Source organism: Marmota monax, unplaced genomic scaffold, assembly GCF_021218885.2.
Source record: "Marmota monax isolate L192 unplaced genomic scaffold, Marmota_monax_Labrador192_F-V1.1 WCK01_AAM20220418_F8-fsc00036, whole genome shotgun sequence".
NCBI classification, from domain to species: Eukaryota; Metazoa; Chordata; class Mammalia; order Rodentia; family Sciuridae; genus Marmota; species Marmota monax.
Window position 1 is genome coordinate 6,707,622 of NW_026694491.1, and position 27,757 is coordinate 6,735,378.

At 41.2% G+C, this 27,757-nt stretch overlaps 1 long non-coding RNA gene across 1 annotated transcript; it reads left to right on the forward strand.

Annotated features, from left to right (window-relative positions):
* Positions 1-15,957: 15,957 nt before the first annotated feature.
* On the forward strand, positions 15,958-27,524 carry LOC124075778 (uncharacterized). The gene is made up of 3 exons (XR_006846163.2): positions 15,958-16,098; positions 17,132-20,750; positions 26,310-27,524. It is a non-coding gene; the product is annotated as an uncharacterized LOC124075778 (long non-coding RNA).
* The last annotated feature ends 233 nt before the right edge of the window (positions 27,525-27,757 follow it).

Genomic DNA, 27,757 nt, shown 5'->3' on the forward strand with positions numbered 1-27,757 from the left:
GGCCGTATTCAATGGTTTTCATGGCTGAATGTAGAAGGGGAGGGAAGATATGAGGCAAATCTCCTAACTCTAGCTTGAGAGGCTGTGTGAATGAAATTGTGCTTCAAGTAAGTTATGGTGATGTTAACTCTTTAGTGACCTGTGGCATGAAACCCCTCTTTAATTGGTGAATCAAAAATAAATAATTCTCCAACGGGCTGCTTTTTTCTTTACTTTTACTTTCTTCTGAGCGAGCTTTCTCTTGCTTCCCCCATCCTTTAAAATCAGAAATGAGTTATTGTTTCCATTTACCACTGATTTCTTCATCCATCTGTTTTGACAAAAGTCGTCTTTCTCGTGTGTGTCCCCCTTTCGGTTGCAGATCTAACAACAACAACAAAAATACAATTAGACAAAACAAAACATAAAGTGTTAAAGCAAAGATATGGAATCCATTTTTAAAACTTATTTCTTCATTTGTCAGCAGTTCTATCATGGATGACACCAGAAGTTCTGATAATGGTCTTGAACTATATAGCTACCATGAGAGGTGACATAAAGTGTGATGAACTTGGGGACAATGTAAGGTAGTGAGTGGTGGGTTGCCCTACATAGATGAGCATAAGCACTTATTGGGAGCTAGTCTGAACAACCACATGAAATCCTTTTGTATACCCAGTGAGTGTAGTTGTTGCATAGCTTTGGTCATTGGACTTTGCCCTTTGTGTTTTCTGGCCTGATTCATACAAGGTTGGAATCTATCTTCCACAGGCAGTTTTTTTTTTTTTTGCCAAGTAATTTAGCATCTTTTAACAACATAAGGTTTTACTAAACAAGGAAAACTAGAAGTTAGTAATTAAGTAAATCAAATCAGGGTAGGAGACATTTATGTTGTACATACCCAGATCAGATTAATCATTCATTTAACAAACATTGATTACATAACATATCTGGGCCAGACAGTGTCCTAGCTGTGTTAAGAATACCAAGGTAGATGAGGCAGATAGAAACCTTCCTCTTCAGAACTTACCCTACAATAAGGGAGAGGAAAGATAAGGAATAAAGAGAGAGCTCGTAATGTGTGTAATTACTAGGAAGAAAATTGAAGATGCAATTTGTGTATCTTACCCTTCCTTCCCATTTCCAGAGGTTTCCCTGCTGAGTAACTGGGTCTTTCAGGGGTAAAACAACAGAATAATGTGAACCTAAACTCATTATGTGGGTGGGTATATTTGCAGAACCTGGGAATTTGGGGGTGTAGGAAGGCTGGGATTAAATTTTTGAGTATAAATGTGACATAAAATTTAAACTCCCACCCTGAACTGTTGCCAGATAGTCCACAAAGACACTGCTTAATATTATCAATTAACTAATAGAAACTACAGTGGTGTTCTCTTAAACAGTTTCTACTTAAGTGACTCATAGTCTTCTCTCTTCCCTCCAAGGACAAGGACTGGTACTCAGAGCATGACAGAGTTAGTCATTCTGTCCCTGCTTGGCCCATTTCTGCTTCCAGGAGTTGAGTTTTATACCTTCTCAGAGTCAGGATTTCTTGTTCCCTAACATATTTGTACCAGATTTACTCATTATTAAAATTATGTCATTTGCTTCAATATTATATCAGCTAGTGGATGTGAAGAGAGAATTATTACAATGGGATTTTACTAGAATGATTTGAAAAGACTCAATAATTTCAAATTAGTGATAAAATATTGGGAAAAATAATAAAATTGACACTATATTTTGCTCGTAAGTGTCTATAAGTTCTCACTACAAAGTAAGAAAAAATAGAAATGGAAATTGAAATCTTATGGATGTGGTTGGTGGTAAGAAAATATGACTTTAGCTCTTTGCCAGTGAACTTATAAGTGAGGGAGAAAGCTGTAACCTTCTCCCAGACTGGACAATACACTCGCGCAGATTAAAGTGAAAACATGCTTACAATGTGTGGAAGTTTGGATCTGAGGTCTCCCCACAAGGCACATGTGTTAAAGACTTGGTCCCTGGCTAAGTGCTATAGGGAGGTGGTGGAAAGTTGAAGAGGTGTGACTTTGTGGGAGATCTCTGGGTCACTGGGACTTTACCCTTAAAAGGAATTGTGGGACCCTGCCTCCTTCCTCTTTCTGACTTTGCTTCCTGGCCACCATAAGGTGAACAGTTTTGCTCCACCAATGCTTTGTGCCATGATGTGTTTCCTTGCCATAGACCCAAAACAACAGGACCATTTTGATCATGAACCCAAACCTCCAAAACTGTGAACAAAATAAACTTTTCTTCTCTATAAGTTGGTTATCTCACATATTTTGCTATAGTCACAGAAAACTAAAGCACACTGTAAATGTATCCTTTTTATTCCGTAACTGACATTTCTGACTAGTTCATCAATTAGCAATTCTGATTGTGTTGAGTAAGAATTTCACTGTATTGAAGTATGACAGATCTCCCCACCCTCCATTCAAGGAATTCAGGAATGTAGTCTTAGTAGTATTAAATAAGGAATGTGTGTGTCTTCCAATAATTCCTTTGCCCAAACCAAATCTCCTTTTCCTCATTTGTACACTATAAACAAAGAAAATATTTACACTTTTTTGGCAGCACCTTTCCTTTGAGAATATCAAAGCTCTTTAAGCAATAATGGTTGTGTCCCCCTGAAGAGGTGGGTAGATGTATTTATCATCCTCTTGCTGAGGGTGTTAGATCTGTGCTGAGAAGCTAGCAGATGTCTCCAAGTCATCTCTCAGGAAAATTACGTTTCTGCTAATCTCCCTGCCACGTGACACCCCATTGCCAATTCTTAACAATTCCGAGTACTACGGAAAACTACAAGAATACAAAAGGAACACACTGTCTGTGGGACCTTGGCTGTGCACCAGCTGTGGGATCTTGGGCGCTTTAGTGAGCCTTTCTGTGCCTCTCCTCCTTTATCGGTGAAACAAGAGAGATGTGCTTATCATACAAGTAAGCCAGAGTGCAGGGAAATAACGTACATGAAAAACAAATCTGGACATTGTAGCTGCAAGGAGTGAGAGCAGCAGTGGCTTACACTTTCCTTTTCGTCTCCCTGACTCCCCTTTCAGAATCATGACTTTTTATTATTTGCTATTTTTGATCCTACATTGATTTATCGGTTCCAGTTTGCATGTTTGATATTGAGGCCAGAAGTGAAATATCTTCCTCCAGGGCTCTTGTCTCTCTGTAGCTCATTGACCCACCTTACCCATCTTGCAAGATGATACTACTTTCAGCAACAAACACAGGCACTGTGGCAAGTTGCTTGGGTAATGGCTTTGAACTACTCAAGACAGCAGTAGGTGGCTAAGGGTTTTGAATAAATTAATAAATTAAATCTAAGGGTTTGAATAATTTAATTATATCTCTTCCCCATTCAAAAGAATATGCCACAAAGGAGAAAAAAGTGAAATATACTGAATTTCCAATAATAGGGATAACTCATGTACAAGATGGTCTGATGGAAGGCCATTCACAAAAGATGTTATAGATGAATGTCTGTTGGTGTAGAAGGTCAGTGGGATAAGGGGGCCACATATAATGTAGTACCATCATCACGAAAGATATGCATTTGAATAAAAATATTTGGAAGGATATGTAGTAGCTATCTCTGGATGATAGGATTACAGAAATTTAAATTTTCCTTTATGCTTAGCTAAATTTTCTATAGTAGATATATGTTCTTTTTTTGGAACCCAGGATCAAACCCAGAAGGGCTTAACCACTGAGCCACATCCCCGTCCCTTTAAAATTTTTTTTTTCTTTTTAAATTCTGAGACAGGATCTTGCTAGATTTCTTAGGGCCTTGCCAGGTTGCTGAGGCTGGTCTTGAATTTGTGATGGCTCCTGCCTCTGCCTCCCAAGATGCTGGGATCACAGGTGGTACTACTACCTGACCTATATGTTGCTTTTGACGAAAGACAAGAGCCAAATGAAACACAGTTCTGTTGCAAATCTACTTGTAGTACAATGAATAATGACATTTTGGGAAAAAAGTGCCAATTCTAAAACAATAAGAAAGGAAGACTTTTTTAAAAAATAGAAAGAATGAGTTTATTTTTTAAAAAAGATGGAGTCACTTAATGACAAATGTCTGAAATAAACCAAGTGTTACTTGCAAACCTTAGCTGAATTGTCCCTTAAACTGCCTTTTTTTTTAAAGGAACACAGAGCATGTATAAATAAGCATACTTTGAAACATTTAAATTAAAGAGTCATAAATGGCAACATAGTGTATTTTTTTTTCTTATTTGACTTGCCAAAATATCACTTTAAAACAAATAACCTTCTGGGACAGAGGATAGATACATCTATCTTTCTAATCATAATAAAAACTATTGGTTTTTATAATAAAATTTAAAAATTATTGGTCTTTGATGTGCTTGTGTCTCAAATGTTTGTAATATTCAAAGTAATGGTTAAATCCTCACTTCCTCAGGACACAGGTATCACTGTGTTCATTTTATAGTGGCTGAGAATTAAAACTCAGAAAGTGAAGTTTAAGGGGCAGAACCACATTGCCTGTCTAAAAAATCACTTAACAGGTATTTGCTGAATCTACTTGGTTAGTTATGTGTGCTGTGTGCTGGAAAAATACCAATGAACAAGACACCGTGTTCTTGTTCCTTAAAGACTCTCACATTCCGGTTGAGTGACATGAAGCATATAATTGTAAATGTAATAAATCTTACAGAAGAGGGAACACAGGATGTGAAAAGGGGGTTAATCTAGTCTGCAGCATCTGCAGTCTGTGTAGGAGTTAACCAGGCAAAGAGTGGGTAGAAGAGTATTCCTGGTGGAGGGAACGGTATGTGTTAAGGCACTGGGGTGACATTTTGCTATAATAATGTGGCATCACCGGCCACCTACAACTTTGGCTTGAAATGATAGTGTTTATTGCTCCCATTCCGGTCTGTGGGTCAACTATAGACACCTGGATATGGCTGGATTCCAGTGTTCCGGTCTCTCTGGTATATTGCTTGTCCCTTTATGATGAATAGCTTCCTGGAACATATTCTTTTCATGGAATATGTCAGAAGCACAAGAGCCCAAATGAAATCAGACAAGCGTCATACTCAGGAACATTCCAGATGCTAAAGTAGGCCAGATAGTCAAGCCCAAATATCAGGGGGATGGGAAAAATATTTTACCCAGGTCTGGATTTCATATTTGGGGGGATTCTAGAATATTCACATACACATATGAGATATCTTGGGGACATATCTAAGTCTAAACACGACATTCATTTGTGTTTCCTATATACCTTGGATACATAACCTGATGGTGATTTCATACAGATTTAAAATAATGTTGTGCAGGAGATACTACCTCATAGTGTGGAGCTTTCCATCTGTGGCCTGTTGCTGCTCAAAATTTTTGGATTTTTTTGATTTTCACATTAGAGATGCTCCACCTGTACCATGATTAGCTCATGAGGCCTAAGCAGCACCCATAGAATTAAATGTTCCTCCTCGGTTATGGGTCAAGTATCAGTCTCTGTGTGACAGCAGCACTTTCAGAAACTCTGCTTCTGAGGCATTGAGAGTAGTGTTCGACTCCCTGAGCAAGCAGTATTGAATCTGGTCGCTGCTCATTCTCCTGGGATGATGGTCAGCTATTTTACACACAGTGAATAAGACAAACTCATCGTAAAATGTGAGGAAATATCTGATTTGACTATTTTTATCCCATGAGATAATTTCTTCTACTTGGTCACATCATTTTGATATGTCTCAAGAATAGTTCAGCTTATTTTTAACCATTGTTTAATAGATGTATTCATTTCCTTTACAAGTGCTCAGCTCTAATGCCTGAACAAACAGGTGTGGGCACAGTAGTTGGCCCAATATAAACTGGTACAAGTTCACAGGTTTAACACGCATCGGCTTTCTTTCTTTTTTTTTTTTCCAAAAGAACATTTATTCAACATAGACAGCCAGTGCGTTATTAGCTGTCATTGGATATTCTGCCATAACAACTGTTTTAGTTTCAGTTGAGGTGATTTTTTTTCCTTTTGCTCATAAGAGATTAAGTAGAAATCACTGTATCCATGATCTTTCGGTTCTGAAGCCATTTCCTTTCTCTTCGCTTCACTAAAAGCTCAATTTTATAGTATTAAAATTTTAAAATAGGGCTGGGAATATAGCTCAGTTGGTGGAGTGCTTGCTTTGCATGCACAAAGCCCTGGGTTCAATCCCAAGCATCACAATAAACAAATAAATAATTAATTAAAAAATAAAATAATACCTAAAATTCTTCTCTCTTCTCTCTCTCACAAACACACACACACACACACACACACACACACAGACTTGTTAGTTCCCTGTAAATTTCATTATAAAGTATGCACCCTTTCAAAGGAAATCATTGAATCTAAGATGAATTTAGAGCAATTTTTTTCTCCTTATTTTTCCAGTTAGGCAAGGTTTCTGCTTGGTTATATTATTGTATTTTATTATTTAGTTTTCAAAGATTAGTTGGAGACAGGCTACTGTCTTTTGTTTCCTCTCCTGATGTATTTTCTGAAAGCTATACCAGCAGATATTAAGATACAAGCAAACCCAGGTCTTTGTGCGTGCAAAGCAAGCGCTCCTGATGTATATTCTCCTTATTTGAGCACCTTTCCATGGTTGGGTGTGCTTTCCTGCTCTTTTAGTCTGGTACCCCCTTTAAAAGTCATCCAAAGAATGTACTTTCCAAGTAGCAGCAGAATTTAGAGAGGAAGAGTCCCTAACATCTTCCCTGAGTGAAAATGCAAGTGGAAAAATCCCTTGGCTGTTGGGAACAAATACATGCCCCAGTTTCTCCCAGATGGTTTGCCTTTCAAGGGACCATGGTAATTATCTGCTTGTGTGTCTGTTGAGGTGCTATTCAGTGAGTTTAAAAGGGCTTGATTTCCACAGGTGGATCCGGGGCTTGATTACAGAGAGCTGGTAGCCCACGCTTGGCCTTGATTCATGAGTTCTGTCCACAGGTCTGTCATTTCCCAGTTGTTTCAGTTAGTTTTTCCTTCTTAAAATAATGGAATAGTAATATCACTTTTGCTATAGCTTTTAAATGTTTATGTAAGTCCAAACAACAACAATAAAATAGGAGCTGTAGCTTCATTGGAGACATGAATAAAATCAATGTCATGATTATTTTGCATTCGGTTCCTCTCCCTTTTATTGAAATAACCTGTTTACCTAGAGTGACCCAATTAACTGCTTTGTCATTGTATAGACCAAAGTTCTTATTAGAATTACAACCCTAATTAATATGAACATATGGCTTTTAAACTTCAAAGAAACTCTTAATATCTACTGGCATAGTTTTCTTTAAAAATTGTAGGCTTAGCTGGGCACAGTAGCTCATGCCTGTAATCTGAGTCTGGGGAGGCTGAGGCAGGAGGATCACAAGTTGAAAGTCAGCCTCACTAACTTAGGGAGGTCCTAAGCAACTTAGGAAGATCCTTTCTCAAAATAAAAATAAAAAGGGCTGGGGATGTAGCTCAGTGTTTAAGTGCTTCTGGGTTCAATTCTTAGTACAAAAAAAAAAAAAGTAGGATCTTCTGGGCCTAGTGTTGTTTACCTATATTCCCAATAGTTTGGGAGGCTGAGGCAGGAGGATCACTTGAGGCCAAGAGTTCGAGGCCAGCCTGAGTAACATAGTGAGACTTTGTCTCAAAACAAAACACAAACAACAACAAGAAGAAGATAGGATAATATCAGATCATCTTTTTCAGAATGTTATGAGGTTTCAATTAAAATTCACTTTGCTATTAAATCATGTGGTTTTATATATTTTCACTAGATGTAAGTCAGCCTGCCATAGTGGGAAACTTGGAAGCTTAGAAATTGTGAATATAAAAAGAAACCATGGTCAGATAATTTTGGAAATAAAAAAGATTAAGTAAAACATAAAGTTTTTTGAATGGAAAAAAAAAACCAAAAAACCCTGTGAATATAAATTTTGTTTCTTTCTAGTTACATGAACCTCCCCAACCCAACCACACTGTGTTGGTTTGATTTGAATGTCCAGTACTTGTTCTGCCCACCCATGGAGTATCAGAAAGTACCAATGGTGTAATGAGTAGGGACGCTATTTGAAAACTGTTAAGGGTCATACGATATAATTTAAAGTGAAAGTTTAGATACACCCTCTTTTCGCTGTTTCTGTTTGATAATAATTAACTATGAATTATCTCACATATTGAAGTTTCTGATCAAAACAGAAAGTCAAGAAGAAAGAAAAAGGTTAGAAGAGCAGATTTAATCAACAGATAAACTAAAGTAATAAACGTCAGCAAAGATGGTGAATAGCTGATCAATTAAAATTTTATCAACTTTACCAAAGTATCTTTTTTCTCAAACTATAAAGTATGTGGGAAATAACCTAACAAAGACTTTTCTGAGAAACACCTAAAATCAGATTGTACATTTGAAAGGACCTGAATAAATGGAAAGATATGTCGTTGACATGTAAATATGTAATTTAAAAATTAACCTAAAAATTCAAGGTATTTTCAAAAGAAATTTATAGCAAGGCATTTCATTTTGAGGACCTCACCATACTTATTTTAAAATTTAAATGAAGGAATAATGCTTCATGATGCCTCAGTCTACTTTCAAAAAACTCATTCTCCTGGATAAACCAGTTTGGACTTGTACACAGTCAAATAGATCTGTGGAAAAAGGACCCAGAGTCAGCAGCAGACCCAAACCTGTATGGGAAACTGCTTTGGGATAAACAGGGCACCATAAATCAGTAGGGAAAAGATGGATTACCTAGAACTCACTAAAGGGCAACTGGGGAAACTGTTCATTACAGTCACCCCTCAGTATCCTTGGGGGAATTGGTTCCAGTACATGCTGCTGCCTCCCAGTATAGCAAAATCTGAGAATGCTCAAATCTCTTATATAAAATGTATAGTATTTGCACATGACCTGGGCACATGTTTCCCTATACGTTAAATCATGTTGAGATTGCTATAATACCTAACACAGTATAAGTGTCATAAGCAGTTCTTACACTTTGTGTGTGTGCGTGTGTGTGGTGCTAGGGATTGAACCCAGTGCCTTGTGCCTGTAAGGCAGGCACTCTACCAACTGAGCTATATCCCCGGCCCTAAACTTCTTATTTAGGAAATAATATTTTAAAGCTTGTACATATTTAGTACAGATGCAATTTTTTCCCCCAAATACTTTTGATTTGTGATTGGTTGAATCTGTGAATGCAGAACATGAGGGTATGGAGGATTAATATATGAAAGAAAACAGGTTGGTTCACTGTCTCAAGAATATACAGAACAGAAATTCAGTGCCAAGGTAAAGTTGTAAAGCTAAGAGAAGCTACTGGAGGCGTTAAAGGAGATTCTTGATGGCCAAACCACCAAGTTGGAAATTTATTGGTTTTTGACTATGTTTTAAAAATTAAGAATTTCTGTTAAAGGACATACACTATAAGCCAGAACAGCCAAAAGATGACAAATGAGAAAAGATTTATATCTAAAACCTACAAGGGATAAGTACCTAGAGTATACCAAGAAGCATCAGGTTTTTTTTTTTTTTTTTAATGAAAGTAATAATAATAGAAATTAAAGTGCTTAGCACAGAGCCTGCTATACAACTCATGTTTCCTGTTTGCTATTACTAGTTCATCTGTTTTATCTTCTGTGACAAAACTCTCTTTGTGTTGAGTCATGACATATGAACACTAAATTTCTGGTTTCTGCATGGTTTGGTGGTGTTAGCTTACCAGAGAAATATATGTGTAAGTATTCAGCCAGTCTCAGTATCCACAAATCCTGCTTGATAACGTACTTGGATATGGCAAAGGTTAAAAAAAAAGGTGGAGAAAATAGTGGCAGTTCCTGCAACACAGAGGTGAGGAGTGCTGTGTGCACCACTGTAGCTATGGAACTGACTACCAGTGACCCTGCCAGGGGATGGAGCAAGAAGATCACGTCTCATGGCTTGAGGTGTGAATCTTGTGACTGTCATATTCTATCTTCACCGAAGCCCAGGTCCCGAGGGTGCCGTGTCCATAGTGACTAGGAGAAGCAGCTTCCCGCTCCTGAGCTCTTGATCCAGGTGTAATCTTTGGCTGTTGGGGCTGGGGGAGCTGAATGGGTCAGCCCTCTCCTGCTGGGCTTCTTGGGGACTCCCATACCCAAAGTCAGGCTGGCCTCTCAGAGATGGCTTTGCTCACCACCTACCAAACCTGCTCTCTGAAAGCAGAGCTTTGTCTTTTTCAGTTTTATGACCTCAGCTTCAGGGAAGGCTTTGGCTCTCCAAGTGTGACCCAAAAACTTGGATGATGACTCACAGGGCAGAAGGCAGCAAGCTGCAGTCAGTGGCAGTGACCCTAACTGGGTTCACTCCTTGAACTTGAAGGATGGATACAGCAAGTCAGCCGGGGCCATCCTGTTGATAGAGAAAGAAGGGAAACTGATGATAATTCTTTGCCACATATGGTCATGCACACTGTCTCTTTCTATCCTCTGCAATCTTGGGAAATGCACATGCCTATCTCCATTTTACAGATGCAAAAACTGCAGCTTGAGAGAGAAAATTGCTGAAGGTTACTTCTAAATGACTCCCTGGGATTTGAACCCTGGGTCTGTTTGACTCTGAACCCCACAGGTTGTTTGGCTGGTTTTCAATTGTGCTACTCCTTATATCTGCCGACTTGGAGTGGGATTGAATGGAGGTGGGATAGATACTGTGATAGGTATCTATCTTCCAGGGAAGAGTGGATGGCCAGTCCCATCCTTGTCAGATCTTGGCCAGTTGGTTGTCTTAGGTTATGGAAAGCTAATTATTCCTCCCGATGCTGTGTTTGAACATGTGCTCTTGTGGTCAGCTTGTTTTAGGTGTGGCTTTGGTTCTCAGCAGAAACTCTGTTCTCATGAAACAATGCCATCCTTAAAGAGCTGTGATCTGCTTGTCATTCGGAGAAGCGAATGCTTCTTGGAAGTATACTATACAGCATGGATGGAGTCTCTCTCCAGAAAGGAAACCAGACAGGGCTTTAGAGACAGGCAAGAGCTTGCTTTCTGAGAGGGAATTTCATTTCTCAGTGCTTCTGGGATCTGATGCTTTAACAAGTTGGTTGGTTAGCCACTAACAGAGATGCAGTTGTCCAAACATCTACAACTGAGGTGTGTATGTGTGTATGTGCGTGTGCCCGTGTGTTTGAGAGATCACATGTTTATCTGTACCAATGCTATCAGATCTGAGAAGGATTGTTGTAGCTACATACTACACTGATTCAATTAGAAATAAGCCTCTAACATCTATGGCAATAATTCTGCTATATCATCATAAATAAAAAAAACCATTCACTGTATATTTGCTCTGTGATGGGCTCTATAGTAGCTATTTTATGTTCCCAACCATTTTCTGATATGTTACTTAAGATTGTATTGACTAGAGGTAGCAGAAACTCAGCTTCAATGGTTTGACCACATGAGGGGATTTTTGTATTTTCATGGAGTAAGAAGTTCAGCTGTAGATAGTTAGAGCAAATACAGGGCCCTTGATGCCATCAGAAACTAGGTTCCTTTGTTAAAAGATTTCTTTTTCATGTTCCCAGCTGGCTGCTCTATTTCAGCTGTCACAACTGATTTTTTGGTAAGAAGTAGGAAAAGGGAAAGGCTAAGAGGTAAAAACTAAGAAGATAACTGGAAGCTGATTATATGCCCTCGAACGAGCTTTCTCAGAAACTCCAGCTGGTACCTCCACTTGCACCTCATTGCCTAGAACTGTGTTGCATGACCACGTCTGGCTGCTATGGAGTCAGGTAGTCTAGAGGGTTTAGAGAGCCCCCTTGCTTAGTGAGAAAGAAAGATGGCTGGCCGTTGGCTTTTAACTAGTAGCACCTACCTCTAGTAACTAATGTTGGTTCAATATTTATAGATAAGATAAGTAGAATTAGACAGATGTTTGCTAAAGGTCACCTAGCTAGGGAGTGACAGGTGAGACCAGAATCCAGGACTGTCTGACTCCAAAGACACTTTCTTAAATTCTGTGCTATAATTTGTTCCTGAGGCTTGGTGATTTGGGGGGCTAGAAAACAGAGGACTTCAGGGTTCCTCTTAGGAACAGGAAGGGGAATTGACTTCTCGACTTATTTCAGAATAGATTTGTGACTGACATATGAAAGACAAGGAAAGCAGATTTGGGTGCAAGACAAGGAGGTATTTTCCAAATAATAACCAGCTGTTAGTGATACAGGCCATGTGCAGTCTCTCAGGAGCATTTGTGAAGAGATTGGATTGGCTCTCAGAGGAGATCCTTGAACTGGCAGGAGTTTGGGTCTATCCTGAGTTCAAGATTCTGGTTTATAAAACAAAAGTGGCTGAGATAGAACAATTTTGGAAAAAGGAAGGTGTTTGAATTCAGTATAGATGCCTCCTGGTTGTCCGAACTAGAGTGACCATATCATTGATTTATGGTCTAAACCAGAACATGTTTTTTGAATAAAAGAAGGGTTCTTTAGAAATTATGTTGGGTCAAAGGGGAATACTAGGATGGGCCCAGATCAGTCCAAAGCTGTGGCTCCTCTATTCTTGGTCTCCTAATGAGCACAGGACTGGGGAGGCCTGGATTTGTAGGAACTGACAGCTGGGTGATAGCCAGAAAGGACGGACACCTCAAGCTATAGAGCTCTCCACTTCTGAAGGCTGAGCCTTCGAAGAGGCCCCGTATGTGATGGGCTTTGGTGACAGGTGTTGAAATCTTATAGACAGGGACGACATGTGTCACACTGGAAACATGAGCTTGACATAGACCCGTGCGCCCTGAGTCTCCTCTCAAATGACTCATTCTTCAGAGACACTGAGCTTGGATAACACTGGGTTACTTTCTGACTCAGGAACCCAGCCCTGCCAGCCTGGAAGGACATGGATTTCATACATCCTGATCACCTCCTGAGCTTTTAAAAACTGCTTTTCTGGTTTGCTGAGTGACCTTGAGCAAGTCACAACCTCTCTGTATGGTTTGGCTTCTCCTGTAGAGGAAATCAAATGGTGGAAATGATGGTTGTGCAACAGAAAAAAAATGATTCAAGATCTTCCAATGAAAGATACCACATGGAGCCAAGTGATATTATTTTTATGACAGTTTTTAGTAGAAGTGTTTCTTGTCCCATCCCCTCTCATTAGGCCACAGGGCACAGAGTAAACACAGGTTTGGCCAGTGATGGGTATTTGATGATGTTGGCACCAGAGATGAAGGGGAGGAATTTCTCTCTGGCTTTCATTTCACTATTAACCTGATAATGCCCGGATCTAGGTGCTTACTAGTGTGGAAACAGGAACCAGTGAGAATCTCGTCTATTGTTTTATAGCAGAGGCAGCCTGATCAGGAGACCTTTTAATAATGATGCAATTAAAATATTGTCTTTAGTCCTTCCTTAATTCCTTTATTCAATAAATATTGATTGAGTGCCTCTGTATGCCAGGTCCGTTTCCCAATCATAGAGCAAGGTGTGTAAGGACAAGCATTAAGCTCTCCGCTGTTTGTTGGATCAAGGAATTTATCCCAGGTAAGGTTTGAGAGCTGACCTCTTTTCATAATTATCTGTTCTGTCTCAATGCCAGGGGTAAATTCAAAACTGTTCTTATCCATTTTCTAAAGGAACAAGACCAAATTCCTTAACATGGTTTAGAAGAGGGATGGAAGAACATTTCAGTACAACTTTTAAAACTGAGTTGGGAAGGAAAACTGTACACTGATCCCCCATACATTAAAACTGACCAAATCTTGTAATGGGCAATCACTCATTGACAATCATGAAGTACATATAGTGCCCAAATCACTAATCTCCTTCAAACACACACAGTGACAAGTGATTTTATTTTCCAGAGTCTGGAGTAGATTTATAACCTTCTGTCCCAATTTCCATCATTGATCAATCATGTGGTCATGCAATTAAGTGGTTTTGTCTTTCTTCCCACTGAATCATATAGAATATTTTGCAAAGGGTGCCCACAGATGACTAACATCCAATTTTCCTGGGATGTCTGTTAAGAATCCAAATTCCTGGCCTCCACCCTTCCCACCTCTGCCTCGATGCCAGGGATAAATGCAAAACTGTTCTTATCCATTTTCTAAAGGAACAATACCAAATTCCTGAGCATGATATAGAAGAAGGGTCAGGGTTTGGCACCTGTTTATCTTTCTGTCTCAATTCTTACCGAGCCCTTTTTGAACAACAAGTTCCATCTATTAGACTTTTCCACAGGTCCATGTCTATCCAGTTCTTTTGCACCTCCAGGCTAGGGGTTGGCAGACATCTTCTGTAAAGGGCCAGACAGTATTTTGGTTTTCTGGTTCATGCATTTCTGTGGTTCAGTGCTGCTGTTGTAGTGTCAAAACACTATAGACAAAGTGTAAATAAATGAATGAGCATGGGTGTGCACAAATGAAACTTTATTCATAAAATCAGGCAGCAGTCTGGATTTGGACATGGGCTATAGGCTGCTGATCTTTGCTCATACTATGGTCTTTTGCTTATTTCCATTAAACTACTATTTCTCCCCCCATTCATTTGACCATTATATATTTGATTGCCACTGAAAGTCTAAGGCCTTTCCCTGCCACCCTGGGTGGTCACTAACAACACTGTAGTCTGCAGATGATAGAAAATCATCCCTGCAGATGATAGAAAATCAAACCTATATTTTCCCCCCTAACTTAATTGTAATTTTCATTAATTCATTTTTGCATGAATGACTTCACTGAGTTATTCATTTAACAATATTTACTACGGGACCTTCCATGGGGCAAAATGGATGACTTTTTCATGTTCGTGCAACACCCTGCTGAAAGTCTGGCACAGAAGACACCCCTGATACAATATTATTATTTTTAAATTTTATTTATTTATTTTTTTGGTACTGGGGATTGAACTCAGGGGCACTCAACCACTGAACCACTTCCCCAGCCCAATTTTGAATTTTATTTAGAGACAGGGTCTCAGTGAGTTGCTTAGCACCTCACCATTGTTGAGGCTGGCTTTGAACTCATGATCCTCCTGCCTCAGCCCCTGGAGCCACTGGGACTACAGGCGTGGACCATTGCAACCGGCCAGTGATACATTCTTACTGAATAAAAGGAGAAAGAACTCAGTAAACAAATCCTTTGCCAAAGCTACATTGTGTCTTTGTGATAAGTGCCCCATGGTGAAACAAATGATGTTGAAACCTCTCTGTTGGGAGGAGGGATTTGGTAAGGAGCTTTTCTTTCTAGGTTTCTGGAATCTGGTCTTGAATAGTTTGGTCCTTCCCACCCATTATCCATTCTAGTCCCTTTTCCTAGGAACTGGGATCCTGCTTTCTGGTGACTTCTGTGGTGACATCTATGACCAAAAGTAATAGTATCAGCTTCCAAACTCCCTCAGGCAGGTGGTAGACTCATGTGAGCTTCTAGGTCGCCAATACAGTGGCCAATACTGCAGTGCTTTTCTTATTTTTACTTTTATAAGTGGGAACTTAAATAGCTCACAGCATGGTGATATTGAAATAACTTTTTTGGAGAGTCTAAAAAAAATATTTTTCATCCAGTCTCTGGCTCTTCGAGAGTGATTTTGAGGTAAATGTAAAAAAAAAAAAAAAAAAAAGGGAAGCTTCTTGATTATTCATTTTACAGACATTATTTCATGAATTCATTGGAATCAAAATGTATTGTAAGGAGAGCTTCCGCCATCTTCTCCCACTTGCAACCTATTCTGATTGTAAGCAGAAGAGTTATTTAACTGACTGTCACCAATGGAACCAAAATGACTTCATTCAATCTCAACTTGGCCAGAAGTCCGATTTTCAAGGGTTACCAGGAAGGTAATGTGTTTGTAGTCAGAGGAGAGAGAAGAAAATGGTTACAGCTGGTTACAAAACAAACATCAAGCCTCCGCCCTGTTTCTCATGTTACCAAGGCAAATAGGAAAGAAGCCAGGAGGGGGCTGGGGGATTGTGGCAGAGTGTGTTGGGTAAACACTATGGAAACTGGAGAATGTTCTGGGTCTCCACTTTTTCTTTTTTTTTTTTTTTTTCAATAGAAGAAACCAGTAAGGGAGGTGGCAGTTCAAGAGTGAACACAAGGCTCTCTGTTTACCAGCTTACCCCCACAGGTAACAGCAAACTCTGTCAAAGTTCCTGTGTGCCTGGGCCTTCTCACCAGCCTGAGCTAACACTCCAAGGCTTCTGTGGGGGAAACCAAGGTGGGAAGAACTGGCCACCTGTGGAGGCCGGGGGAAGGAGGGGAGTGGGGGGCAGGGTCACAAACTGACCTTTGGTTACAAAAGAAAAATAAGGCAGTGGTGTAAACTGAACAGGACCACAAAAGGGTAGTAAACACAGAAAGGACAGAGTGGAGAGTGTGGCGTTGGTAAGCTAACCCTGTTGCAACAGGCACTCACGCAATTTAGTGGTAAGAAACTTCTGGAAAGTTCCTCATTTAGTAAGCTGTTGTCACAGTATATTTTGAATTGTTTTATAGCAGTGTTTGTGTGTGTGTGTGTGTGTGTGTGTTAGGTGGACAAGACATTGGCAAATGAGTTTCGTAGATAAATTTGCTGCTAGCTTGACTGCGGTAGTCAAGTTTAAAATAAAACACCGTCTTCACTTTGTTTCTGGCATGAACACTTTACTTTTGAGAATTCTCATGAAAAGTTTAGTGTCACCATTTGGCCACATCTAACAGCATCCATATGCACATGTCCTTTGACTCTGCCTTTCTACTTTTAGAAATCCATTCCATAGTTCTATTCATATATATGTGCAAAAAATATGTGTGTGGGAGTAAAAATTTGGAAGCCACATTATGTCTATCAGGAGGGGCTGGGTAAATTATAGGACATTTATATTATAGTGCAGTTGCATAGATTTGCAGGAAACCCCTCAATGTGTGCTAAGTTTTGCTAAGGAACATAAGAGCATATGGAAGGGTGTGGATATGCAAATATGGTTGCACATACATTGGATATTTCTAGATGGATGCCCAAGAAACACAACAGTGAATACCTCTATGGAGAAGATTCCAGAGATCGATAGAAATTTACTTCTACTCTGTAACTGTTTGGCACTGTTTGAAATTTTTATTGGCCGGGTACATAAATCATTTTTAAAAAATTAATGGTAATATCATTCTCTCCAATTATGTAGGGTTTGCTGCTGGTGGTATCAGTCAGTGCTCAAAAGAACATACTGAAATATCTGGTCTGATTTCATGAACTAAAAATGGTTCAAAACTCCATGGAAGAAGGCATCTTTCAGTTAAGTGTATATTTGGGAAGACTATTTTGGTATCTAATGAATAATAGAGAACATTGATTTAAACTGCTGTTTTTGTGCCAGCAGTTTGGAAACCTAGGGAGCTGCGCCTCTGCCCAGGAAGTCATAGCAAAGGCCTTTTGATGTTGAGGGGCACCCTGCCTGAAAGCCTACAGAATCATTAATTAAAAGCCTCCAGCTTCTCTCCTATATTGCAATTCCATAGCTCTTACAGAGTCATTGCTGCCTTTCTCCTTTTGCCTGAGGATGTCAGAAGCATGTTAAGAAGGATAAACACCCACTGATTTATTTACATTAAATAATACCCTGCTCACTCCCAGCAGCCAATAAAATCAGTGGGCTTTGGAAACCAGTCACATGACAGCACCCTAGCAACTCCTTTCTGAAGTAGGGTTCATGGCTGGAAAAATAAGTACAGAAGAGCAGCCAACACACATTCTTTTGTGAGACCTGCCACTGAATCAACCCTGGGTACTCTGGGGGAGGGTTCATGACAGTGGGAACTTTATTTAACCTTTCTATTAATGTTTCTATTGGCCTGTGTTATCTCTTGCAATGTCAAGTGCACGGTTAATTAACCCTTTCTTGGCCTATGCCACCTCTCTTTTCAGATTGTAAGCTCCTTAAATGCTAGATTGGAGTTACTCATTCATTCATTTACAGCCCAGATATTTAATGCCTACCTGCTACAGGTGTGAGCTTTTGCTAAGCCCTGGGCGGTGCAAAGATGAGGAAGACATACTCCTTGCTTCTGGGACGCTCACAATCTTCTAGAAGTCTCTTCCCAGTCTGATGATCTTATTCAGAACTGGGTCTTCCAAGGTTATTGGCACAAAAATCACTCAGGAAGTCACTGAACAAACCCTGGTTGATTGAGAAGGGGTTCAGGCTGTGAACCTAGAATGGTGTCATGAGACTACGGTGTGCCATACATTTTTGCTGATGAGCTCTGAGTAAATTACCAGACAATTTCTCCAGACCTCTTGGATATTTAGAAATTTAATTCCTTCCTTTCTTAGATCCTTTCTGGATCTGGGAATGGAATTTCTTTTAGGGTTGAGGACAGTTATTCTGGCCCCACAATAACTTGGGCTACACATTCTTTAGGAAGTAGGCTTGCTTTTCATATGGACAAAAAAATTTTCACCAACAAAGGGGCACAGGAAAGGGGAGGAAGTCAAGGAAAGCAACATTTCCTGAGTGCCCACTCATGGCTTCCCCTCATTTAGTGAACTACCACCCCAGGAAAACAGCAACACTCATGTGCAAAGAGATGTGCATTTAGGTTTGGGTCTAGGGGTCAGTGGGTGATATATCACCACACACACACACACACACACACACTCATACACACACGTGTATATAATTATGCTGTATTTATAATTTAAAATTAAATGACTTATAAACTACTCTGCTATGAGCCTAAAGAATTAGAAGCCACGATCTATGCCCTCGAGAGTGCAAGAAAGAGAGAGAGAGAGAGAGAGAGAGAGAGAGAGAGAGAGAATAAGAAACACATTCAAAGTTAAATAGCCACATGAAAATTATGTAACAGTACAGAGAGGATTTTAGAGCTGGCTGGATTCACAGCAAACATTTAAACCAGAGTTTCCTAAAATAGTGTGTAAACATCATTGATGGCATGAAAGATGATTTGAATATAAACAGCTTAAAATTTCATTAGGCATTTATTTTAACATGCATTAGAAAAATCTAGACCTAGCATATCAAGCCCTTGTGTACATGAATATTACTGCTTACTTTGAGGTTACCAAAAAGATTTAAAGATTATCTAAAGGAAAGTATTAAGTAAGTAGCTGTATAGAAGATGTGGAACAGGGACATGGCAAAGAGTCTGCAGGTGTCATTCGAATGGCCTGAGTCTGGGAGAGGCAGACCAAATTCAATCTCTGGGATGAAGAGAGGTTCAGCTAGTTGCTCAAGGTCACGGAGCTAGTGGAGATCATAGACCAGAATGTGGTCACCTGACTGATCCTCTGCTCCCACATCCTCCTTCACTCACTACTTCCTATTTTGCAGATGAGGAAATTGTAATCTGAATAACAAGTTGCCTCTTTTGAATATGACTATCACAAAAATCTGACTGCAAAGTAGAAAGCATTGAGTTGGCTTCATGAAAAATGAACTTTAATATTTATAGAGTGCTTACTATGCATGCCAGTATTACAAAGATTTCATACATAATAATTTATGGTAATCCCCACACCATTCTGTGGGATGCACTTAGATTATTTCTACCATCTCTCTTGTCATATGAGCAAAACAAGGAGCAAAGATCAAGTAGCTTTCTTAGGTCACTATTTGCATAGATGGGATTTGAACCCAGGTAGTCCAGCTCCAGAATTTGTCCACTCAACCATGACCACATTCCTCACCAATAAGTGAAGAGGTGAAAGGGCAACTTGTTTACCTGGTGGCATTGCAAAAACTCTGTTCAGACAATATGGTACGTTCCTGTCCCCTCCTGCCTTGAATTTTCCAACGGGTGCCTTGCTCCACTCTATGGAACGTGTGGGTTTTCCACACCATCACTTTTCAATGTGCAGAGATTCTTGAGAGGTATCCCTGAGCGCCAAGAGCAATCCTTTTATAAAGACAATCTGTGAGTTTACTATGATGAGAACTATAAAGAAACAGTCCCACCTCCAAGGTTGAGAGGCAAAGTATCCATAGGTGGTGACTGGACGGAGAGGTAGTTGGGGGACATGGTGGGGCTGAGAGTGACAGGAGAGGAGGCCCAGGGAGGACTAGCCCAGTGCTCCACAGGGGGCCACCAGGTGTTGAGAAAGCCCTGCTGGGTGCCTAGCACTTGGCACGGCACCTGGTATGAAGCAGGTGCTCAGAGCTATGTGGAGCGCATGGGAGCCTGGGTGCAAACAGAGCCCAGCAGGGAGGCGGGCAGCAGGGCAGAGACTGGAGGTGAGAGAGCACCGAACACACTTGACCTACTTTATAACTTCGCTCCAGGTAAGCCCTAGGAGGACAGCACAGTGCCAAATTTCCAGTCAACAGACAAAAGACCTTTGCCCAAACCACAGACAGCATTCCTGCTGTGGCTGGAACTTTGAGGAAGTCCGCTTTGTGTTGGTTACCCTTCAAAGGGGCCTCTGTTCAGGCTTCTGGCCCACTCTGCCTTAGCTTGACAGTCTCCGTTCTTCCTCCCTGCAGGGTGCTTCAGGGTAGGCCATGGCCATCTGGGACCTGTCACCAGCCTCCTCTGCACTGGTGCCACAAGAGGATCAGCCTGTGGCACTTCTGTCTATCTCTCCAGCAGGTGCTGACAGCCAAGCCATTCCACACACCTTTGGGACAAAGCACTGCCCAGCAGCCAGGGCCAAGTTCAGAGCCTGAACATTCTTTCACAGGCTCGGTGGAGAACCTGGAGGGCCTGATGGCTCATTATATAAGCTGCACGTTGGGGACAAACCACTGATGGGCAGACCCTGGTGCTCCTGGAATTGCGTAAGCTGTATGTACTTGTGAAGTGTCACAACGCGACTCCGCGTCTCTATCAAAAATGTGAGAAGGCCACCCTGCTCACACTCAGACTGCACAAAAGCTCTTCGCCACCAGGTGGTTAAGGCCACTTGATCAGGCTGACAGGAGGGACAGGCCACCTTACTGTAGCTCTTGGCCCGGTGAGCCGAACACTCAGTACCTTGTGGCCCACTAGTCTTAGGCAGCAAAGGCCTCTGATAAAATGTCCTTTTTGCGTGTTTTTCCTGGCAGTCTCGTTTTGGGTTATAAATGGCTCATTATTTCCATCCCATAGATCCACTCTTGCCTGTGTTACGTTCTCTTCTTGTTTTCTGAAATAACTGAAAGGTTGGTAAAATCATGGCTGGCAGACCCCGTCTGTACTGACCTTGAGCAGAGGCCGAATCTCCACATGGCTCACGCCGTCTACGGTTGATCCCATGTGGGAGAGGTTGGCTGCAAAGGCCTCCCAAAAGCAAGGGCTATAATTATATTTACACTAAAGTACTTGGTGCCGTTAAATGCCAGGAAGTAGCACGGACCTTCCCCTCACTCGAGCCCTGCAACCTTTCCAGAGGACATTGGGCAATGGTCAGAGGTTGTGAAGTTGGAACAGTGTTGTGCCCAGATAGATCATTTTCCCTGCAGGGCAGCTTGGAGGCAAATTTTATTAAGTATCAAGTAGCTGACCCAAAGCAGTATAAATAGCAAGAGAGCACATGACCAACCAGGAATGAAGGTGGCTGGAGCGCAGGCCAGAGGTCTGTTACATGCTTATTGACAGCACTTGCTCACTGGTGTCTTCCCCACAGCCATCAGGGAAGGCTGGAGAACCACACAGACCGAGATGTTAAAGCATAATCTCAGGGGGAAAAAAAGAAAAAAACAACACTTACTTTTGAAAGTTGGACCCCATAGTTAACCCACAGAAAAGACCTAAGAATGGATTGGAGGTTGAGTGACATTTGGAAGTAGAGACCCAGGCCACCCACGTGAGAGCCCAAGGCAAGCATGAAAACCTGGTTTATATTGGGTAGGGACTGTGAGCAATCACAAATAGGCAAAAGGGACCCAAGTTTGAATTTTTCAAGGGAAGGACAGAGAGAATTTCAATTCAGGTCTGTTCTCCCCAGCATTCCCCACCTTTGCTTTAGGATACACCACATGGTGTACAAGGGCAGAAGGACGGGGCCACAGATGACTGTCAGGAGAGGCCATTGAGCTGCTGCAGGACAGTTTTCATACCCGGCTGTTTCTTGTGTGTCCTGGGTCCACTGGCCAGAGCTGTTGACACCTCACAAGAGAATCTGTGTTCCTACAATGATGGGAGAAGGTTCTGGGGAGGAATGGTGTTAGTGGGATACAGAGTGGAAGTTGCTGAAAATTTCTACTCAGAGATGACAAATGGCTAAGGCATCCTTAGCCCTGCCCCAACTTCCTGTATACCTCGTAAGGGAAGATGTCTGCTTCTTCCAGATCTAAATTCCAAAAATATTTTGAGAGGTGGCAGTATTATTATCATCTGTCCTGTCCCCTCTTTGGGTGAGGATTAAACTCAGGGCCTTGCACGTGTTAGGCAAGTGCTCTACCACTGAACTACATCCCCAGCCCTTTTGTAAGTTTTTTATTTTGAGACAGGGTCTAGCATATTTACTGAGGCTGGCCTAGAACTTACAGTCCTCCTGCCTCAGCCTCCAGAGTCACTGGGATTGCAGGCATGTGCCACTGAGACTGGTTTTTACCTGACCTTTTTAAAGAAGACAAAGGTCACCTACATACATCACTTCTTGTATGTTTATTGGAAATCTGAATCTTTACTTTGTATCTAGAGCAAAGACATAAAGGCCATGAACTTTCGGAGGCCATAAGGGGCTGATGCAGGCAAGGGATTCTTCAGAGGATGTGGGGGACGAATGAGGCTCTGACTCCCTTTCCCAGACTCACCTTTGCTCCCACAGGCTGTTGGCTTCCTACTCAATATTCACTCTGCTTCTTTTCTCCTCCGTAAAACAACTCCAAAGTGGCGATGTGCCTGGCTAAAAGACAGCATTTCCAGCTCCCTTATGGTAGGGATGGCTAAGGAAACCTAAGGAGATATTTTTGGGTGGTCAGGCTTGCCAGAGAAAATATAAGGCACCGAATTGAACTTGAATTTTGGTAAACAGTGAATAATTTTTGATTCTAAATATACATATGAATCTCTCATGTAATATATTTGTATTTTTATTTGCCAAATCTGGCAAATCTATGTGCAGGGATTCTGGGAAATAGGCTAAGACACTCTTTTTTGTCCTTATTTTCCTTTCTCTTTTTTCCTGGGACATGGATGGGGTTACTGGGGTTTCAGCAACCACCTAGAGTCATGTGATTAAAGATAGCAGAAGAGAAAAAAAAGAGAGGAGTGTCTCATGACTGTGTAACTACAGTGTTATTTATGTGTGAGAATCAACCATTGATTTGCTTTAGCCATTAGCTGTGCCTCTATGATTTGTAGTCAGTTGCTATTTGTAGCCAGTTGCTCTGATATAGCAATAATGAAGTGTGTATTGTTGTTTTTCATGTTTGGTTGAGTCTGTTTACCTTATGCATTTTGCTTTTGCCTCTTCTGGAACAAAACCATTCTACTTTTACTTACTATATGTTGTAGTTGAACACAATACCTTTATTTATCTATCTCTCTATCTATCTATCTATCTATTTATTTATTTATTTTTTGTGGTGCTGAGGATCAAACCCAGGGCCTCGCATGTGCTAGACGAGCGCTCTATTGCTAAGCCACGACCCCAGTCCCTACTTACTATAATTTTTAAGGACCCCACGAGAGATGGACAGTGTTCCTTGTATCCTGTGACATGGCACCCTTAACATGTACTTCTACAAGGTGTTATTATCTATTTTGTAGGCTGAATTTACATGTTTTGAATGATTGCTGCAGATAGTAATAATAATAATAATTCTAAGAATAGTTCTTATCTTTGAACAAAGATTTGGCCTGAAAACTCAAGTACTAGAAAAATGATGCTCTGAAACCTTAGAACCATATTTTAAAACAACATTAACAGCATCACTTACATGCTATCAAGATTAGCTAAGGATAATCAGGTGCACAGGAAAATCTAATTTGTATAGTAGTGCATCAATAATTCAGGAATCATGGGAAATCTGATACCTTCCACTTCATTAGCAAGTCAGCTGCTATGAGCAGTCACAGGAAGGTATTCTGGGAGGTGGAGAGGGCTGCAAAGGTGGCCTCTTTGCATATAAGCCCAGGCTAACTGGCTGAGCATAGCTCATTGTCCATGGAAAGAGCAGTTACTTGGGCTATGAACTGTATAAACGCCTGCCCTCCCCTTGTGCAGTGGAATCTTTTGAAGGTTAAGTAACAGTAAATAATCAACCAAGATTTCTCAGATTAGCTGCATTTACCTTTCTCTGAAAAAAAAATTTTTTTTTCCCCCTATGAAGATGAAACAACTTTGGAATGAGAGCTGTATTTCCTTCTAGAACTCCCCATTCAGACCTTCAGAGAGCAGGATCAGACCTGGCCTGGCTGGCAGAGACTGCCTACGGGACATGGCTAGGCTTTGTGATGTGGGTGAGGGGCCATAGGGTTAGAATTTAATGGAAGTGGGGAGAGAAAACTCCCACTTCATTTCATGAGTTTCCACACAGGCCTTCTGGCACCATCTGTCAGCAGGGAAGGGGCCTGCAGAGTCTTGCCTTTCGTCCCTCACTGGGGGTACAGAGAGTCTGGGAGCCAGATCCCAGAGTATGAGCTATATTACAAACCACAACAGCCTCAACTAACTCAAAGGAAAAAATAATACACAAATGGAGAGAGATCAGCCTACCAGACCAGGCCTTGGAGTCTATCATAGGTCATGATGTCATGGTGGTTAGCTCAGAAGAGATGATGGATGACACCATTTGTGTCTAAACCAGAGATGCAAATAAAAGTTGCACAGAAATGAGTTGGGAGGAGGAAAACCAAAGCAAATCTGTTTATTAGTAGCAAATCTGTTTACTTACAATGTAAAGCGGGGAAAAGAACATATTTCTTTTGTCCAGGGCATATTGATTTATATTGACTATCTAATCAGCACACATTTATTGAACTTGTGTGCTGGGCATTGTGCAAACTGACAGCATGCACCTGTTTTTACAGAGCTGGTGGTAGAAAGGGTAACAATGTCTTTGACCTTCCCAGGAAGGTTAGAATTCTACAGGATTCCTCTGTTCCTCAGGCTGGGTAAGAAAAGAGCACAGCCAAAGCCCGTCACCTCTCTTGTGCTGCAATCGCTTAAGATAATGACAATTGCTGTTCTAAACAAAAGTGCAATAATATGTTGGTAGGAAAGTTTGCAATGTTTTCTCCTCCTCCTTCTCCCCCCATCTTCTTTCTTTTAATAGGCTTATTATAAGCCCTGTAGAAAAGGTTAGAAGACCATTTCATGTTACAATTTCTTTCTCTGTTACTAAATAATCACATGACTTCTGGTGAAGTCCTTTAACTTCTCTGGAATGAAGTTTAAACATTCATAGAATGAGATGGTTAAAAAGCAAGAGAATGGTTTAATGAAACCTGGTTTAGGATAAGCAGTAAGAGGAGGTTAAAAGGGAAGCACTACTTGTCACCTGCAAATTGCATAACTTGGGTTATTAAACATCTTGAAGTTTTAGTCTTCTTATCTGAGAAATGAGGATAATGTGGTATTTCTTGCGAAGGGAAAAATGGACTAATAGGTTAGACACCTGGTTCAATGCATGCAGGGGACAACAAATGTCCCCTTGTGAGTGAAGCTATTTTTATCCTATGCAAATATTAATTGACTCCTTGATTTATTGTTCATATGCACACATGCCTGGATATGTGTATTAATGTACATATCATTGCTGATATCTAAGTGGTTATTTGGGAAATATCAACATATTGGGGGCACAAAGGTGAAATGGATTTGGTTTTCCTCCTAAATAGTACTTTCCACAGTTCTATGCTAACCCCCTTTTCTATCCCTCATCAACAGATTGTAGAAATCTGCAGATTTGAAAGGCGAAGCCCATGAACTTTGAATCTTGCTCTGGTTCAAAGCTTCCCTCCTCCTGTCTATCCATGTTTCAGTTTCCCCAGTGGCTTTGGCAAGGAGGAGCAAGGGGGAAGGGACCATCACCCCTTACCTGCCCAGCTGTGGATGCTATATCTCCAGAGAACATGGTTGGCATGCTGGTGCTTCTGTGTTGCAGGCACCAAGGGCTGGTAGCAAGCACATTGTGGGTCTTTGGAGGGCTCTATGGGTCTCCTGAGTGTACATGTCAGTAACCTGAAACCCTCCTCATGATGGACTTCCTCTACTTGTCTCAGCTCTTGCCATAGTCACTACCCTCCAGCCAACTCATCTTGACAGACCATGGCTTGATCTCTCTAGTGTCTAGTGATTTATTTGCATAGTTTTATCAGGATTTGGAAATATGTTCTATGAATGCAGCTTTTGCCCTTGGATGCTCATAACCTAAGCAAATAACCCATGTCGTTTGTTTCTTCTGCCATTTCTAGGCTACCCTCCTGTTGGTCATTGTTCATGCATGTCCCTGGGTTCCCTCATTTGGCACGAGGCTGAAACCATCATGGTCCACTTCCGGAATGCATTTTCTGTTTCTCACCTGCATGGTGAGTGCCTTCAGACAAGGACTGAGCTTTGTACTTCTCTGCTTCAACATCGGCTAGAACAGATTTTACACACTGAGCCTCCATTGCTGTTAGTCCATCATGTGACCCATCCTACAGTTTCCCCACAAACTCCAAGCACCTCCTTACCACATGCAAGGACTTGGTGGTGGTTCTCAAGAAATTGCCATTCTAGTTGGTAAGGGAAGCAGACAGAAAGAGCTGAGATGAGCTGGTGACACCTTCTGCTCCTGCACCATGAGATCCTGTTCTCTTCTATCCTCTCTGCCCCAGTCTGTTTGATATTGAAATGGAAAGATGCCGCAGTCTGGCTGGGCACAATCAGGAGCCACTTGTCAAAAGAAACTAACTTTATTTTTAGAACCACACACGCCAAACAAAACAGCCTCTCAGGAAAAACCCTATAGAGCCTCAACTGCCACCACCGGCTTTCCACAAGCCTCTCTCTCCCACACAAGCTTCTCTCCACCTCCCACAATCCTCCTGCTCTTGAGGCCGATTGGCTGGGTCACGTGGGCGGAGCCAAAAAAGTCCCCCAATGAGCAGCTCCGTGGTCTGAAAGGGCAGGGAAACAGCCCAATGAGCATCACCGCAGAGGAGCCAATCAGCTAGATGTTGCTGGGGCCGAGGAGCCAATCAGCTAGATGTTGCTGGGGCCGCTGTGAGCCAATCATCAGCCAGCAGCTGGAAGTTTGCTGGCAGCTGGAAGTTTGCTGGGGCCCCTTTGGCTGTGGCTCTCAACAGAAAGATGGTGAGAATAGAAGCTGGTAGACTGGCAGTCAAGACTTGACATGAAACATCTTCAGCAGTCACTTGATAAGTGTTTGCACTGTGAAGTGTTCTAGCAACCTCATAACTCACACTGGCAACTCCTATAAACACCCTCTCTTCTGTTTTCCTTCACTCTGCAACTTCTCATTCCACCATTGATGGATTAACTCAGTTTAGTGTTTATCAGATGGACTCAGTGCCATTCTTATAGAGACCAAGTCAAAAAGAACAAACAATTATTTATCAAATGAATGCCATTTAAAAGTATTGTGCTGGTCATAGTATTAGGCATAAAGAAGAAATAAGCTGTCACTTTTGCTCATCCTTCATTGACTGATCCATTTATTTTGTCTTTGCACCAAAGATTCGCGGTATCTTATAGCAGGAAGATATTTCCAGTGCTAGTTCTATTAATTAATGCTTTTTTTTTTCCTCCTGTGTTTCAAGCTTTATCACCAATAATTGGCTCTTGAAATAGGATCTGAACTTCTTAGAGCATTGGCCTCCCTAAGGAAAACCCAGTTACCCCGACCTGCAATTAACTC